Below are 13,707 nucleotides of genomic sequence, written 5' to 3' on the forward strand. Positions count from 1 at the left end.
CGACTTGCATACGGCGTCTGATCAGGGTCATGAATGTAGATGGGGGGGGCCCCGCGAGGGCGGCCGTGCTGTCGGTGGACATTGAAAAGGCGTTTGACAGTGTGGAGTGGCCTTATTTGTTCAGCGTGCTCCTCCGGTTTGGGTTGGGGGAGAGCTTCGTCCGTTGGACGAGGCTGCTGTATGAGTCGGCCACTGCTAGGGTCCGGACGGGGCGCACCGTATCCGCGGCCTGCCCGGTGGGACGGGGCACCAGACAGGGTTGCTCCCTATCCCCGCTCCTGTTGGCCTTGGCGATTGAGCCATTGGCGGCGCGGGCTCGACAAGGAAGGTACTTTGAGGGGGTGCCGTCGGGCGGCGACTTGCATCATATCTCCTTATATGCTGACGACCTTTTGATATACTTGGCCGATGTTGATGCGTCGCTGACGGGAGCGCGGGCCCTGCTCCAGGAATTCGGGACCTTATCGGGCCTCCGGGTTAATTGGTCTAAGACCTGCCTCTTCCCCTTGACTTCCCGTTGCGCCCCTCCGGTCGTGCTGGATGGCCTGCGATGGGAACCGGACTGCCTGCAGTATCTTGGAGTATACATATACCACGCCCCCTCTCTCCTTTACGAGGGGAATGTGGGTAGGGCCCTGAGGGGCATCAGGAGTAGCATGCAATTTTGGCGCGTCCTCCCGCTGTCGGTGGCGGGGCGAATTGCGTTGCTGAAAATGGTGGTCCTGCCGCGTCTTCTGTACTTTTTCCGCACGTTGCCGGTGTGGATTCCGCCCTCCTTTTTCCGGACTTTGAGGTCCGAGGTGATAGGTTTTATCTGGGGCACTGGTAGGCGGCGCATTGCCCTGACCACTTTGCTTCGGTCCCGGGAGGAGGGCGGCTTGGCGGTGCCTGACTTCGAATGGTATTACCTGGCTGCCCAGCTTCAATGGCTCACGCAGGTGGTGGCGCGGGAGTTTAGGGGGCCGGACGGACCGCAGGGACGGATTGTACAGCGCCATATCTTATCCTTTATTGTGCTCCAGCAGGAGCTTCGACTGGAGCAGCTGACTCTTGAGGAACGCACTCTTCGACGGTGCTGGCTGCGTAGCCACAGGCGGGCGGGTTGTCGCGTCCCGTATGCACCGGAGATTCCTTTGGGCATGTGTATGGCCCTCCCACATGGCGGGGACTGGCCGGCGCTTGCCGACTGGGAGGACCTCGGTGTTCACATGCTGGGGGATCTATACCGGGACGGCACCTTGATGTCGTTCGGCGACCTGCAGGAAGCCTTCGGTCTACCGCGGGGCGATTTTCTGTTACACGCGGCCTTGGTTGCGGGGATCCGAAAGCGTTGGAGGATGGGACTAGTAGAACCCCCCACGTCGCTCGGCTGCCAATATGTCGTGATGGCGGCTGGCACATATAAGGCCATTACATGCCTGTACCGGAGGCTGGCGCTGTCTGATCCTCCCCCCCTGGACGGGCTGCGGGAGCGTTGGGAGGTCGACCTGGGTCGGCCCATACCGGAGACGACCTGGCCTCAGCTTGTGCGCAGAGCCTGGAAGGGCACCCGTAATGTTCGGTTCCAGATGGTCCAATATTACACGCTTCATAGGGCGTACTGGACTCCGGCCAAAATTCGACGGATCTTTGGAAGTGCGCAGTCATTATGTCCGCGTTGCACCGCAGAGGACGCGGACTTTGCACATATGTTCTGGACATGTCCAGGACTTGGCGCATATTGGTCTGAGGTTTTCGTTTGCCTGAACACAGTTACGGGCCGCCAGGTGGATGTAGATGCAGGCGCTTGCTTGCTACTTTGGTTTCCCCATACTCCTGCCACTAAAATCACTAGTAAATTCTATGATCTGGGGTTCATTATGGCCAAGAGGGAACTTACTCTACATTGGAAAGCGAGAGGGGGCCCTAACTTTCAGAGGTGGCGGAGGTGTTTTGCGCAATGGGCGGCGTGTGAAGGATCTCTCCGGCTGCAGCTAGCTAGGCGTATGGCTAATGATAAAGCGCTAGAAACTGCCAGGGCGTGGAACGCACTGGTAACAGACTTGCAGTCACTTTTGGAGGGAGAGGACGGGGAAACTAATGGAGGGATGGAGAACCGGGAAGAGGATGTGGGACAGGGAGAGGTGGAGGCTGCCGCAGCGAGAGGGGATGGTTAGAAGGGGAGCCCGAACGCACGACAAGTACGAATTGAATGGGTTTCCGGTACTGGGCCCGACGTGACAGATTACTGTTGCAATGGACAATTTCACTGGAGTCGCCGAGACCGTGTAATGCAGAAGAGCTTCGTCCACTGATTGTTGGTTGCAATTATCGGACTCTTACAGACACAACGAGGCACACTGGCAAGGGGGGGGGGGTGGGGGTAGAGGGGGAGGCGGGATAGTTCGGTTAGGGATGGCTGAGAGCGATTAATAGGAATGTACTAATCATTTGGGACATGTGAGATTGGGAATGTAAATTACGATGGTATGTTGTATGCACAGCCTTAATAAAAACAGTTTACAAAAAAAAAAAAAAAAACTTTCTCAACGCTTGAAGGAAAATGAAACATTTTATGCCAATTAGATACATTTTCTAGTAAATAAATGCACACCAGAGCTGAAACAGTCCCGCGCAGTCACTGCAAATAAGGGTTACACATCAAAATCAAATTTTAGACTTTCATGTGCATCAGCGGACTATGGTTTTGTTTTTGGAACCCTTCTCTACTAAGCGATCAATCCTCATCTCTTGATGTCGGGCAATGTATATATTGCCTTAGTATAGTGTAAATTGCATTTGTTGCAATTGTTTTATTCAGTCTAAATATCTAATAAAACAACATACCCATCAATGCAGCCAATTATGACAAATGTGCTTCTATCACTACTGTGATGTATACTGTAATTGCTGGAATTTTGTTTGTTCACCAGTGATGTCATAATTGTTTTTAGCTGTGATGTCATTTGTGATATTATATGAAAAGCCACAAGCAAAACTTTAGAAGGACTCTGAGCTCATTACTCAATAAACCCTTTGTGGAGCAGAAGTTTGTGGTGGGGTACTGTTAACTTAGGCCAATAATTAATAGATCTGGCAGGAGTTTTTAGGGAATATTAGGACATTGGAATGTTGGGAGCTCCATTAAAGACAATAGAGTGCTACGGGATTCTAATAGCCGGTAGAATCCCGGAGCAGCAACATTCCAATGTGTGTTCACAGCTATTGCTGTGATCAAAGGCCTCACTGAGTCTGGGGGGCGTGGCCAACAGCCGAGCATGGCAGACGTGAGCTGAGCTCGCTCCCTCTGTAATCCCCTTACATCCTGAAATAAATCCTGTAAACTCGATATCTGACCCGTACCCCTCACCCGTATCCTGTAGAGCCGCTGACCGCTACTTCTGGAGGTCTGTTTTGGGGACGGGAGCCTCACACTGCGTCGTCCTCATTGATGCAATGGTGAGGGCCCGCGAGGCCTGACAGCGGAAGGGGAGCCGCGGACCGCAAGTGGCACTTTCCCGGATGCGAGGGGGACACTACTGCGTACTGGAAGTCCCGCTGCGGAATACAGGCACCGGAGCACAGTGGAAGCCCACGGGGCCCCACCACGTGGAGAGAGGCATGGTATGTGAGGCCGGATACCGAAGGCGGAGTGATGCATACATATGAGGTCGCCGCTGAACTGCTGAGGAGAGGATATATGACCCTGCTGCCCTGTACGACCTGACGCGGAGGTGGTCTGCGCGAGGGGGTTCGCCTGCACCCAGAGAGGCGTGGAGGGGGACCCGCAAGGAGGGACGGAAATCCGATCACGGCGCTGAGACTGCACAGCAGAAAGGATTCGTGAGACCAGACCGGGAATCGGAGGTGAGGCCTAGAAGCTGGTAGCGATCCCCGATGCACGGTGAGACAGGAGGCGGACCGGAAGTGGGGGGCCGGCGGCAGTCGAGGAGCTATTTACCCGGACATTGTCCAGCCGCATAGCATCAAGGGCCTATCTGGGAGACAGTGAATCCACGCAGTCCTACACGTCGCGAGGGAGGCCGGCTGCGGGTCCGAGACTGCCTGCGTGACTTACCGCAACACGGAGGTCTGCTCATAACCTCCCCGAAGTAACGGGAGCATCTGCGCCGGTTGCGGTGAGCAGGAGAACACATACAGAATGGAGAGCGGGGCATAGCGCCGATCCCCCACCGGGACACCATCGCTGCTGGGCTGCCCCCCGCCCCCGGAGGGAGTTACACATACGAAGCAGCCATACTAGGACACGAAGCCCAGTGCGCTAGTGGATGAGGCTAACATCTCCTCCCCTTGGGCAAGGTGTACTCAAGCTACGGCTCTGATAAGCGGGGGTCAAGCAGTGATGGTCAGTGGTGCTGTTCACAGTGCAACGGTGCCTCCCACCCTACACCAACAGAGGCCCCGCTGAAGGACGTATATATATCCGGCAAGGTGGAGCGGCCCAAGGCGACATTTGTTTTCTCGTCCCCCCCGCACGCTACTGCGCTGCCAAACAAGGGTCACTGTTGCAGGCGTGAGGGCCCAGTGCGGGAAGCGGACTGCCCAACCCAGGCGCCAGCACTTAGCGCGGACGGCGCTACTTCTCAAGATATACCGACCCTGGCTCGCATGCTGAAACAGACTTTGGCTCATGAGGAGATACCGGGGGAGGCACGGCCATACCAGTGGATAAAAGACTGTACCTCGCATTGCTGACACGGGGGGTCCATTTGGGTCCTCTTACCCGGATGTCGTAAGTACTGTCCCCCGCCATATTGGACCATTGTGCAGAGAACGCGGGGAGAGAGAGCGATAACATTGCGCAGTGCGGCGGCCACTGCGGAGTACCCCCCTGCACTGCGGACCGGAGTGGATGAGACGGGCGGGCCCGTAACAAGAACTCGGACACGCTTTGGGGACAGAGTGCGCGCCCCCCCTCTCAGCCGGGTGAGTGCAATACCACAGTGAACAATGGGAAGGAACAGGATTCCTCGCAATGGAGCGCACGCCTCCGGCTCGGATTACCCGCTGGCCTCCTCAAAGGAAGACGTGGTCCCTCCAACAGGCGTCAATGCCCATGAGGCCAAACTGGACCTTATACTGACAGAAATTAGGGCATCAAGGGAAGCCCTTGAATCACGAATGGACACAATGTCGACTGGGCTGTCGCTCCTGAAGAATGACCACAAGAAACTAGCCGAAAGAGTGTCTGAACACAAACTAGCACTTGCGGATTTGATACCTCAGCAGACAGAACATTCCACGAGGCTACAAAACCTGGAGAAGCAGTTACGGGTATTGAGAGATAGAGTGGACGATGCCGAAGGGCGCTTGCGTCGTAACAATATACGCATTTTGTGCGTGCCTGAACGCAGAGAAGGGGTGAACACGACCCGTTTCGTGGAGGAATGGCCGAAGACTGTCGTGGACCCAGCGGAGCTCACCCAGATGTACAGCGTTTAGAGGGCGCACAGGGTCCCGCCCAAACCACCAAGGCCGGGGGCTCCGCCCCGCCCATTGATAGCACGCCTCCCTCACTTCAAAGACAGGGATGCGATTCTGAGGGTCGCGAGGGAAAATGGCCCTATAAAGTACGAAAATCAAACGGTCTCCATCTATCCAGACTTTACTCAAGCTGTACAGAAGGCCAGGGCATCCTTTTGGGGCGTGAAGCGTGCCCTCAGAGACAGTAATGTGAAGTATGCCTTATTCTTTCCGGCGCGCCTCAGGGTCATCCACGACCGTAAAACTTACTTCTTCGACACTACTGAAGAGGCCTCGGAATGGATGGAAGTGACACTCACACCGCTCCCGTCCCCGCGGGCCGGCCAGGAAGTCCCGGAAACGCAGAGATCCGATGGCCAGGACGCGAATCAGGACCGCCCCCAGACTCCGAAGTTGGAGGCACCACAGGATGATCGGCTGGAGGCGGCGGGAGGTGGCAACCCGATAGCGGTGGCACTGCTGACAACTAACGCCTTGGCGGAACATGATGTAAATGTTGGGTCAGTGTCGAATGGACAGGACAGTTCTTGTACGACAGCCTCTGATACGGAAGGCAGTCTGCAGTTGTTCCCACGAATCACAGCACAGATGGCGGCGGACATGTGAACATTGGAACAACGGAAGCGGCTTGGTAATGTAACGGATAACCTTCTTGTGTATTGGGAGGGGGGGGTCTAGGACCCGGGACATTTGCAGCTGAAGGGGACTGTGCAAACGAGACTTTTGGTAAAGACTGTTGTGAGCGTTTGACTGAGCTCACACCCCCAGGCTCAGGCACGATTGCAGTACGTTTCTACCCCTGTTGGGTATTATGGTTTGGTCCTCTATGTTTCTGGAGGGGGGGCCTTAAAGTTGGGGAAATGTATACACACACAGCACTGAAAATGTACGATATGAGGTCAGCAATACTAAGGTCAGAGGCATTGTCTTGAGGTGGGAGTACTTGGGGGTATGACGTCTCCTAATCATTACAAGGTCTGTTCTTGGAATGTAAGGGGTCTGGGTTCAGTACATAAAAGACACAGAGTACTGGCTCAACTGAATAGGCGACAGGTCCAAATAGCGTATCTCCAAGAGACTCATCTGAATGCGGCAGAGGGCACTAAACTGTCGAGGAAATGGAAAGGCCAACTCTACGCCACGTCGTTTTCTGTGTTCTCCCGGGGGGCGGCCATATGGCTTAGGAACAATCTCCCATTTATACTAACAGAGTCAAGGGTGGACAAGGAGGGCCGATATGTGTTCGTAAAGGGGGTGCTAAATGGTACATGCGTAGTACTAGGCAGTATATATGCTCCAAACACGGACCAGTCGAAGTTTTTTGACGATATTAGCAGGGTGTTGTCGGATTGGGCGGGGTGTGAATGGCTTGTTGGTGGTGATTGCAATGCGGTACTGGACCTCACATTGGACAGGTCACACCCCCCACTACACGCGACTGAAAGCAGAAAACAGGCTATAGCGTTAGCACAATGGGCGGATGGTTGGGAGCTAGATGATGCTTGGAGGGTACTTAACACGTCGAATAGGGAATACACATTTTACTCCCCGCCACAAAAACTACACACTAGAATAGACCGTATCTTCTGTTCCAGGACACTGACGACATACATTGTGGAGGTGCAGCACATGGGTAAAACACTGTCGGACAACAACCCGGTGGAACTGTCATTGCAATGGGGGAGACTCCCCACTCCCATACCGACATGGCGCCTGTCCCCGGGCCTCTTAGAGGACTTAGTCTTCCGATCCACTTTGTTGGATGCCAGCACCAGCTACTTTAATGAGAACACCAACACGGCTAGCTCCAGGCAAATTGAATGGGACGCCTTTAAGGCTACCATACGAGGGGTGGCAATGGGTACAAAGGTGGGCGTTAAACGCCTGGTACTGGAAAAGCTAGAGGCAGTGGAAGACAGCCTGGCAATGCAGGAGAACGAAGCCGTAGGCACAGACGGCATTCTCACACAACTCCAGGAGACACATATACAGCACGCGGAACTCTTGGAAGAACTAAGAGTGATAGACTGTAGGGAATATACCGTAAGGCAACACACACAGGCAGATAGAGCGGGCACGCTCTTGGCGCGCTTGACGCGCGACGCCCCGACAGGCGCACCTATAATGGAAGTGGAAAATAGTACTGGAGTGTTGCTTCAGGACCAGCGGGAGATCAATGCAGCGTTCTGACATCATTATTCTGTTTTATATGGCGCACACGAACCGCTCTCGGACCAGGCTTTTGAAGCATTTTTCTCTGACAACCGTGTCCCCCAACTGAGTGAAGCTCATGGTGCGGATCTCTCGAAGCCTATCACATTGTCTGAAGTTAGGCAGGCCATTAAGGCTCTACCGAGGAACAAGGCACTCGGGACCGACGGTCTCCCGGCAGAACTCTACCTGACATATATTGACCTATTGGCCCCCCGCCTGCACGCTCTTTATGAGGAGGCACTGGAGGGCGACGCACTGCCGGGCATGACACTACAGGCTCTGATAGTGTCCCTTCTAAAACCTGGGAGAAACGCCTTACAGTTGAAAAACTACAGGCCTCTGTCGCTGTTAAATACAGACTCTAAAATCCTCAGTAATATTCTTGCAACGCACCTCTCCCAATATATCCCGGACATAATACACCACGACCAATGCGGGTTTGTGCCGGGCAGGAGTACCGCCCTGAACCTAAGGAGACTCAGCCAACTGATGTCCCCAGATGCTATGGGAAAAGGTACTGAGGGTTGCATCTCCCTGGACCTCAGACAGGCCTTTAATTCCCTCAGGTGGGATTACATGTTTGCGGCTATGACTAAATTTGGGATCCCACCGGAATTCATAGCCTGGGTGTCCTTGCTTTACCGAAAGCCCACAGCGCGGGTTCGGACCAACAGATGCATCTTGGACCAGATTGATATAGCGAAGGGCACGCGGCAGGGATGCCCGCTCTCGCCCTTGTTATTTATAATTGCTCTGGAGCCTTTAATGATAAAAGTTCGATCCCAAGCAGCCGCGGTTGGGATCGCTAGACTTAACACTCGTCATGTCATATCGGCATATGCGGACGACATATTGCTGTTTCTAAACGATGTGAATAGCCCACTGCAACTGCTGCCGAGGATCTTTAACGACTTCCAAGAGCTGTCGGGCCTCATGATCAATGAGACAAAGTCGTATGGGCTCGGCTTTCATGGATTAGTGGCCGAGTCGCACATTCAGTTTGCGCCATACCGCTTCCAGGTGGTGCCCACGACCTTTAAATATCTGAGCATCCAGGTCTACCGACAAACGCAGGACCTGCTGGACGGCAATTTGGGTAAGGCCATGAATGCATTGAAGACTCAGGTATGATTCTTGAACACTCTGCCCTTGTCGGTAGCAGGCAGAGTTGCAATCTCCAAAATGGTGGTCCTGCCGAGACTGCTCTACTTTTTTACGAACTTGCCGATCCTGGTGCCTATGCCCTTTTTTTAAAGCCCTAAACACACTGCTGATGGATTTGGTGTGGGGGACAGGCAGACGACGTATAAGCCTGGCCAAACTGCAGCTCCCTACGGACGGGGGCGGCATGGGTGTACCTGACCTGATAGCATATAGCTGTGCATGCCAACTCCAGTGGCTGGCATATTGGCTTGCGGGTCGCAACCTACAAGAATTGAACATGATGGAGGTGGACAGGAGTCGGGGAGACATACACCGGTTGTTACTTCCGCAGCCCTGGCACGACGCAGGGGTTATGCAAATTGGGGATTTTTTCTTGGAAGGCAGGCTCTTAACGAGCACAGACTTCACTCGACTTCACCAGACGCCCAGAGCGTTGTTTATACAACACGCTCAAGTTGCACATTACATAGCCACACACTGGGCGAAGGACGGAACGGAGCCGGACACGAACACGTTGATCACTATGCAATACCTAATGGGGACGGGTAGTCACCCTTTCGAAATGGCTGACTAACGGCATCTGAACCGGCAAGGCTATTTCCCTACAACCCCTTAGGATGCGCTGGGAAGAAGACATGGGAAGGGCTCTAGGCGATAAGGAGTGGGAAAAGACACTGAAACTGCTGAAGAAAGTATCGCGCAACCCTAAGTTCAAGTTCATCCAGCTCATGATTGTACATGGGCTTACTTGACCCCCCACAGGATACGTGCCATGTTCCCAGATGCGTGTGTTAAGGACAACAAGGGGCCCCAAGTGAATTAGCATCGGACCTCGGGGAGCTTATTTTGTGAAACAACAACGGTCCATGCAAAAGTATTATATGCAAAGCAATGAATATAGACTGAATCAGTTCTATATTTGGGGTGACATGTCCAGCCGGACAGAGGTCTTCAATTTTTTACTCAATTGAAATATTTCATACACAGGAATACCTTCAACAAATCACCAGTCTGGGGCACAAGCCTGTACCCAAACACAGTCAGATCAGTACAAAAGGTAAACAGAGGAAAAGAGCAGGGCTTTTCAAGGCAAAAGCAGCGATTTTTGTAAAGTATTGAGTGTACAGAAATATCAGTTAAACACCATTACATATAACATATAAATCAAGCATTTGTATATGGTGTACAATGAGTCGACGGCGTTTCAGTCCCACTACTTAGTCATGGGGACCATCATCAGGACATTTATATTTGCCTTTAACATTATAAGCCTCTAATGCCGGGGGGGGAGGAAGGAAAAAAGGTTACCCCGATCGGCACGGGCAAGGGCTAAGAAATTGATAGCCTGGGGAAGCAGCCCAGAATCGGGCGCTATTGAGGTGGGCCGCGCTTCATTGATTAAAATCCGCGGTACCAGGAGAAGACCGGTTCAGTCGGTAGTGGAATCTGTTTCCTGGTTTCCTCTAAGGAAACCAGGAAACAGATTCCACTACCGACTGAACCGGTCATCTCCTGGTACCGCGGATTTTAATCAATGAAGCGCGGCCCACTGTTTCCTGGTTTCCTCTAAGGAAACCAGGAAACAGATTCCACTACTGACTGAACCGGTCTTCTCCTGGTACCGCGGATTTTAATCAATGAAGCGCGGCCCACCTCAATAGCGCCCGATTCTGGGCTGCTTCCCCAGGCTATACATTTCTTAGCCCTTGCCCGTGCCGATCGGGGTAACCTTTTTCCTTTCCCGCCCCCCGGCATTAGAGGCTTATAATGTTAAAGGCAAATATAAATGTCCTGATGATGGTCCCCATGACTAAGTAGTGGGACCGAAACGCCGTCGACTCATTGTACACCATATACAAATGCTTGATTTATATGTTATATGTAATGGTGTTTAACTGATATTTCTGTACACTCAATACTTTACAGAAATCGCTGCTTTTGCCTTGAAAAGCCCTGCGCTTTTCCTCTGTTTACCTTTTGTACTGATCTGACTGTGTTTGGGTACAGGCTTGTGCCCCACACTGTTGATTTGTTGAAGGTATTCCTGTGTATGAAATATTTCAATTGAGTAAAAAATTGAAGACCTCTGTCCGGCTGGACACGTCGCCCCAAATATAGAACTGATTCAGTCTATATTCATTGCTTTACATATAATTCTTTTGCATGGACCGTTGTTGTTTCACAAAATATGTTCCCAGATGCGGCAGGCACCTGCCCCAGGTGCCATCAGGAAGACGCGGGCCTATTACAGATGTTTTGGCATTGCCCTAAGCTGGGTTGTTATTGGGGAGCGGTTCACCGGATTCTAGACGAGGTAGCACTGGGCAGGCCTTACACTTCCGCGACATACAGCATATTGGGGTTAGGTCACAAGGAGAAAAAGAGGAGTGTGGCTACCAGATTTGTGGATATGGCGTTGTTATTGGCGAAGCGGGCGATGGCAATGAAATGGAAATCGGCTAGAGCATCGGAAGTGGAGACTTGGAGTGGGGAAGTGCTGAGATTGGGTAAGGCAGAAGGGCAGGAGCTACTCAGAGAGGAACGCAGGGGCCTTAGAAAGACTCCCATTTCCTTAGATTGGAACACGCTCTTGATGGAGTATGAAATGAATGTTCAGGCCCACATCGAATAGACGCACACACAGTAGTCTGGGGAGAGAAACGATATGGCCGGAACTATCAGGGCACCTACACCGAGAGACACGCATGAGAGAAGTGTGCTAGAGGGCATACCCTTGGGGCAAGATGCAGACCAGTAGGAGACCGAAGTCCCACCAGATGCTCATTGTGCCATTATGTTCGAGTCAATGCCAGTTTCGAAATAATTTATGGACCGAGTAAGTGCTGGGGGGGGGGGGAGTTGGGAGTTGTACCTGTACGCACGAAAACGGAAAATAGAACTGTTGGATATATAATGTCATGGACACCGTATTTGAGTTACACTAAAACTACTCATTATACTCTGATTTGTACCGGTGACTTACTGTTGTCAATAAAGATATTTAAAAAAAAAAGGCCTCACTGAGTCCTTGGGGATCTCAAGCCCCTCGGGCTCTGTGAAGCATTCATTTTAGAAATTAGAACGTTCTGCCCTCTAGAGGCGGAATGTTCTAATAGCATTAGAGCCATTCGTAGCGGGGTTTACCGGCCATTACAGGCCTGTTCCCTTGTTAAAGGCCATCACCTTCGGCTTGGGCCTTTAATGCTGGAGCAGGACTTTAATGGCCAGCAGAGCCAGCTACGGAGCACTCTAAGGGGCTTATTTATGAGCCATTGCAACAATTTTAGGCCATGCACAAAAAATGCGCCCTATTTATAAAGTGACACATCTAGGCAGATGCGTCACTATGTAAACCCATGCGCCACATTATACCTGCGCCAGGTATAATGTATGCAGGGTGGGCGTCCCCCCACGTGAAAGCCTTGTAGAAGTGGTGCTTTTAAATCTATTAGATTTCAGTGCACCTCTTCTAGGACGCCATTGCAGCAAAACTTTACGCCTGCCTCATGGAAGGCATAAGGGTGATGCAGTGCATTAAGGATACCCCCCTCACATTGCTGGAGTTGAGTAATGCTTGCAACACAATTCCAGCAATGCATGACTTTTGCGCCGCCAAATACGTCAGTATTCCTAACCTATCTGTCTTTCCTTGCGACATGGAGGGTCGTACATTAAATACAGCACATCCATTGTGTCGCAAGGAGGGTTCAGTGAAAACTGTTGCAACGCTGTTTTATCACATAAATGAGGCCCTAAGGCTATAATTACCCTGTACCTACTATTCATTGTCAACCTAGCCTCTCAAGCCTTGAAAGGGTATCTTTTTATGCTGCAGTGAGTCTACAGCTGAAAAGCTGCTTCTTTAAATCAGGATTCATTGCTTTCGCCTGGGACCAGGTGGCACCAAGTAAAATATTAAGGCCTTTTGTGATGCCTGGTTAGGCAGAAAAGTTGAGGCGGAGTGTTCAGATGCAACGGAGCTCTTTTGTTCATATTGTTGAAGGGACGCTCAATTCCCTTCTCAAATACCATCTACTAAAACACTATCTGAAATGAAGATATGGCTACGAGGATGGAGTTTGCGGATGTATCTAAATTACTAACCCTGGGCAAAGCAGTATGCTACGCTCTCGTAGTTTGCAAAGTTTGCGCTACTTCGCACTACGTGAACTGCACGTAACACAGCGTAGCGTAGTGCAGCGGTCATTTTTTGCTTGCTCGCGGTCCTTAACGTCAAGTTGGCGACCGCGAGCAAGCAAAATGACATCCCGGCAAGACTTTTTCCTCGTTTGCAATCAGCAACATCAAGTTGCCGATCGCAAGCGTGGAAAATAAACCTCCCGGCGAGATTCTCAACGCGGGGAGGTCAAGTTTCTCATTGCGAGTGGTCGCGTATGCTAGTGGCCACTCGCGATGAGAAACTACCAGTCCGCGTTGAGAAAGCTGCTGCTCGAGTATAAATCTACTCGAGCGGCAGCAAAAGACAGCTCGCACTGTGCACAATGCCATTTTCACTGATTGCACAGTGCGGACAAGCATCCGGCACTGTGCAATCATCGCGAACAGGGTACTACGCAGTTCGCGTAGTGCTACGCGTAGTGCGAAGTGCACTTCGCATAGCTACGTGTAGCGCTACTTCGCGAACTACATCCAGGGTTATAAATTATCCACTAACGATTACTGTATACACAGGGATCGATTTACAAGCCCTTTGCGCCACTTTTGCGTCACTTTTCCAATGTTAAAAATGACGCAAAAGTGGCGCAAGGGGCTTGTAAATTTGTCCCACAGTTTTTACTTCTGACTTTAGCTGTCTCACCAGATTATAGTTCTTCCAAACAATTC

General features: G+C 51.9%; 1 protein-coding gene across 1 annotated transcript in view; it reads left to right on the forward strand.

The window, feature by feature from the left end:
* CPNE4 (copine 4) overlaps window positions 1–13,707 on the forward strand; it is a 1,493,383-nt gene that overhangs the window by 763,247 nt on the left and 716,429 nt on the right. The window lies entirely within an intron of this gene.

The sequence above is a fragment of the Lissotriton helveticus genome, chromosome 10 (assembly GCF_964261635.1).
Source record: "Lissotriton helveticus chromosome 10, aLisHel1.1, whole genome shotgun sequence".
NCBI lineage: Eukaryota > Metazoa > Chordata > Amphibia > Caudata > Salamandridae > Lissotriton > Lissotriton helveticus.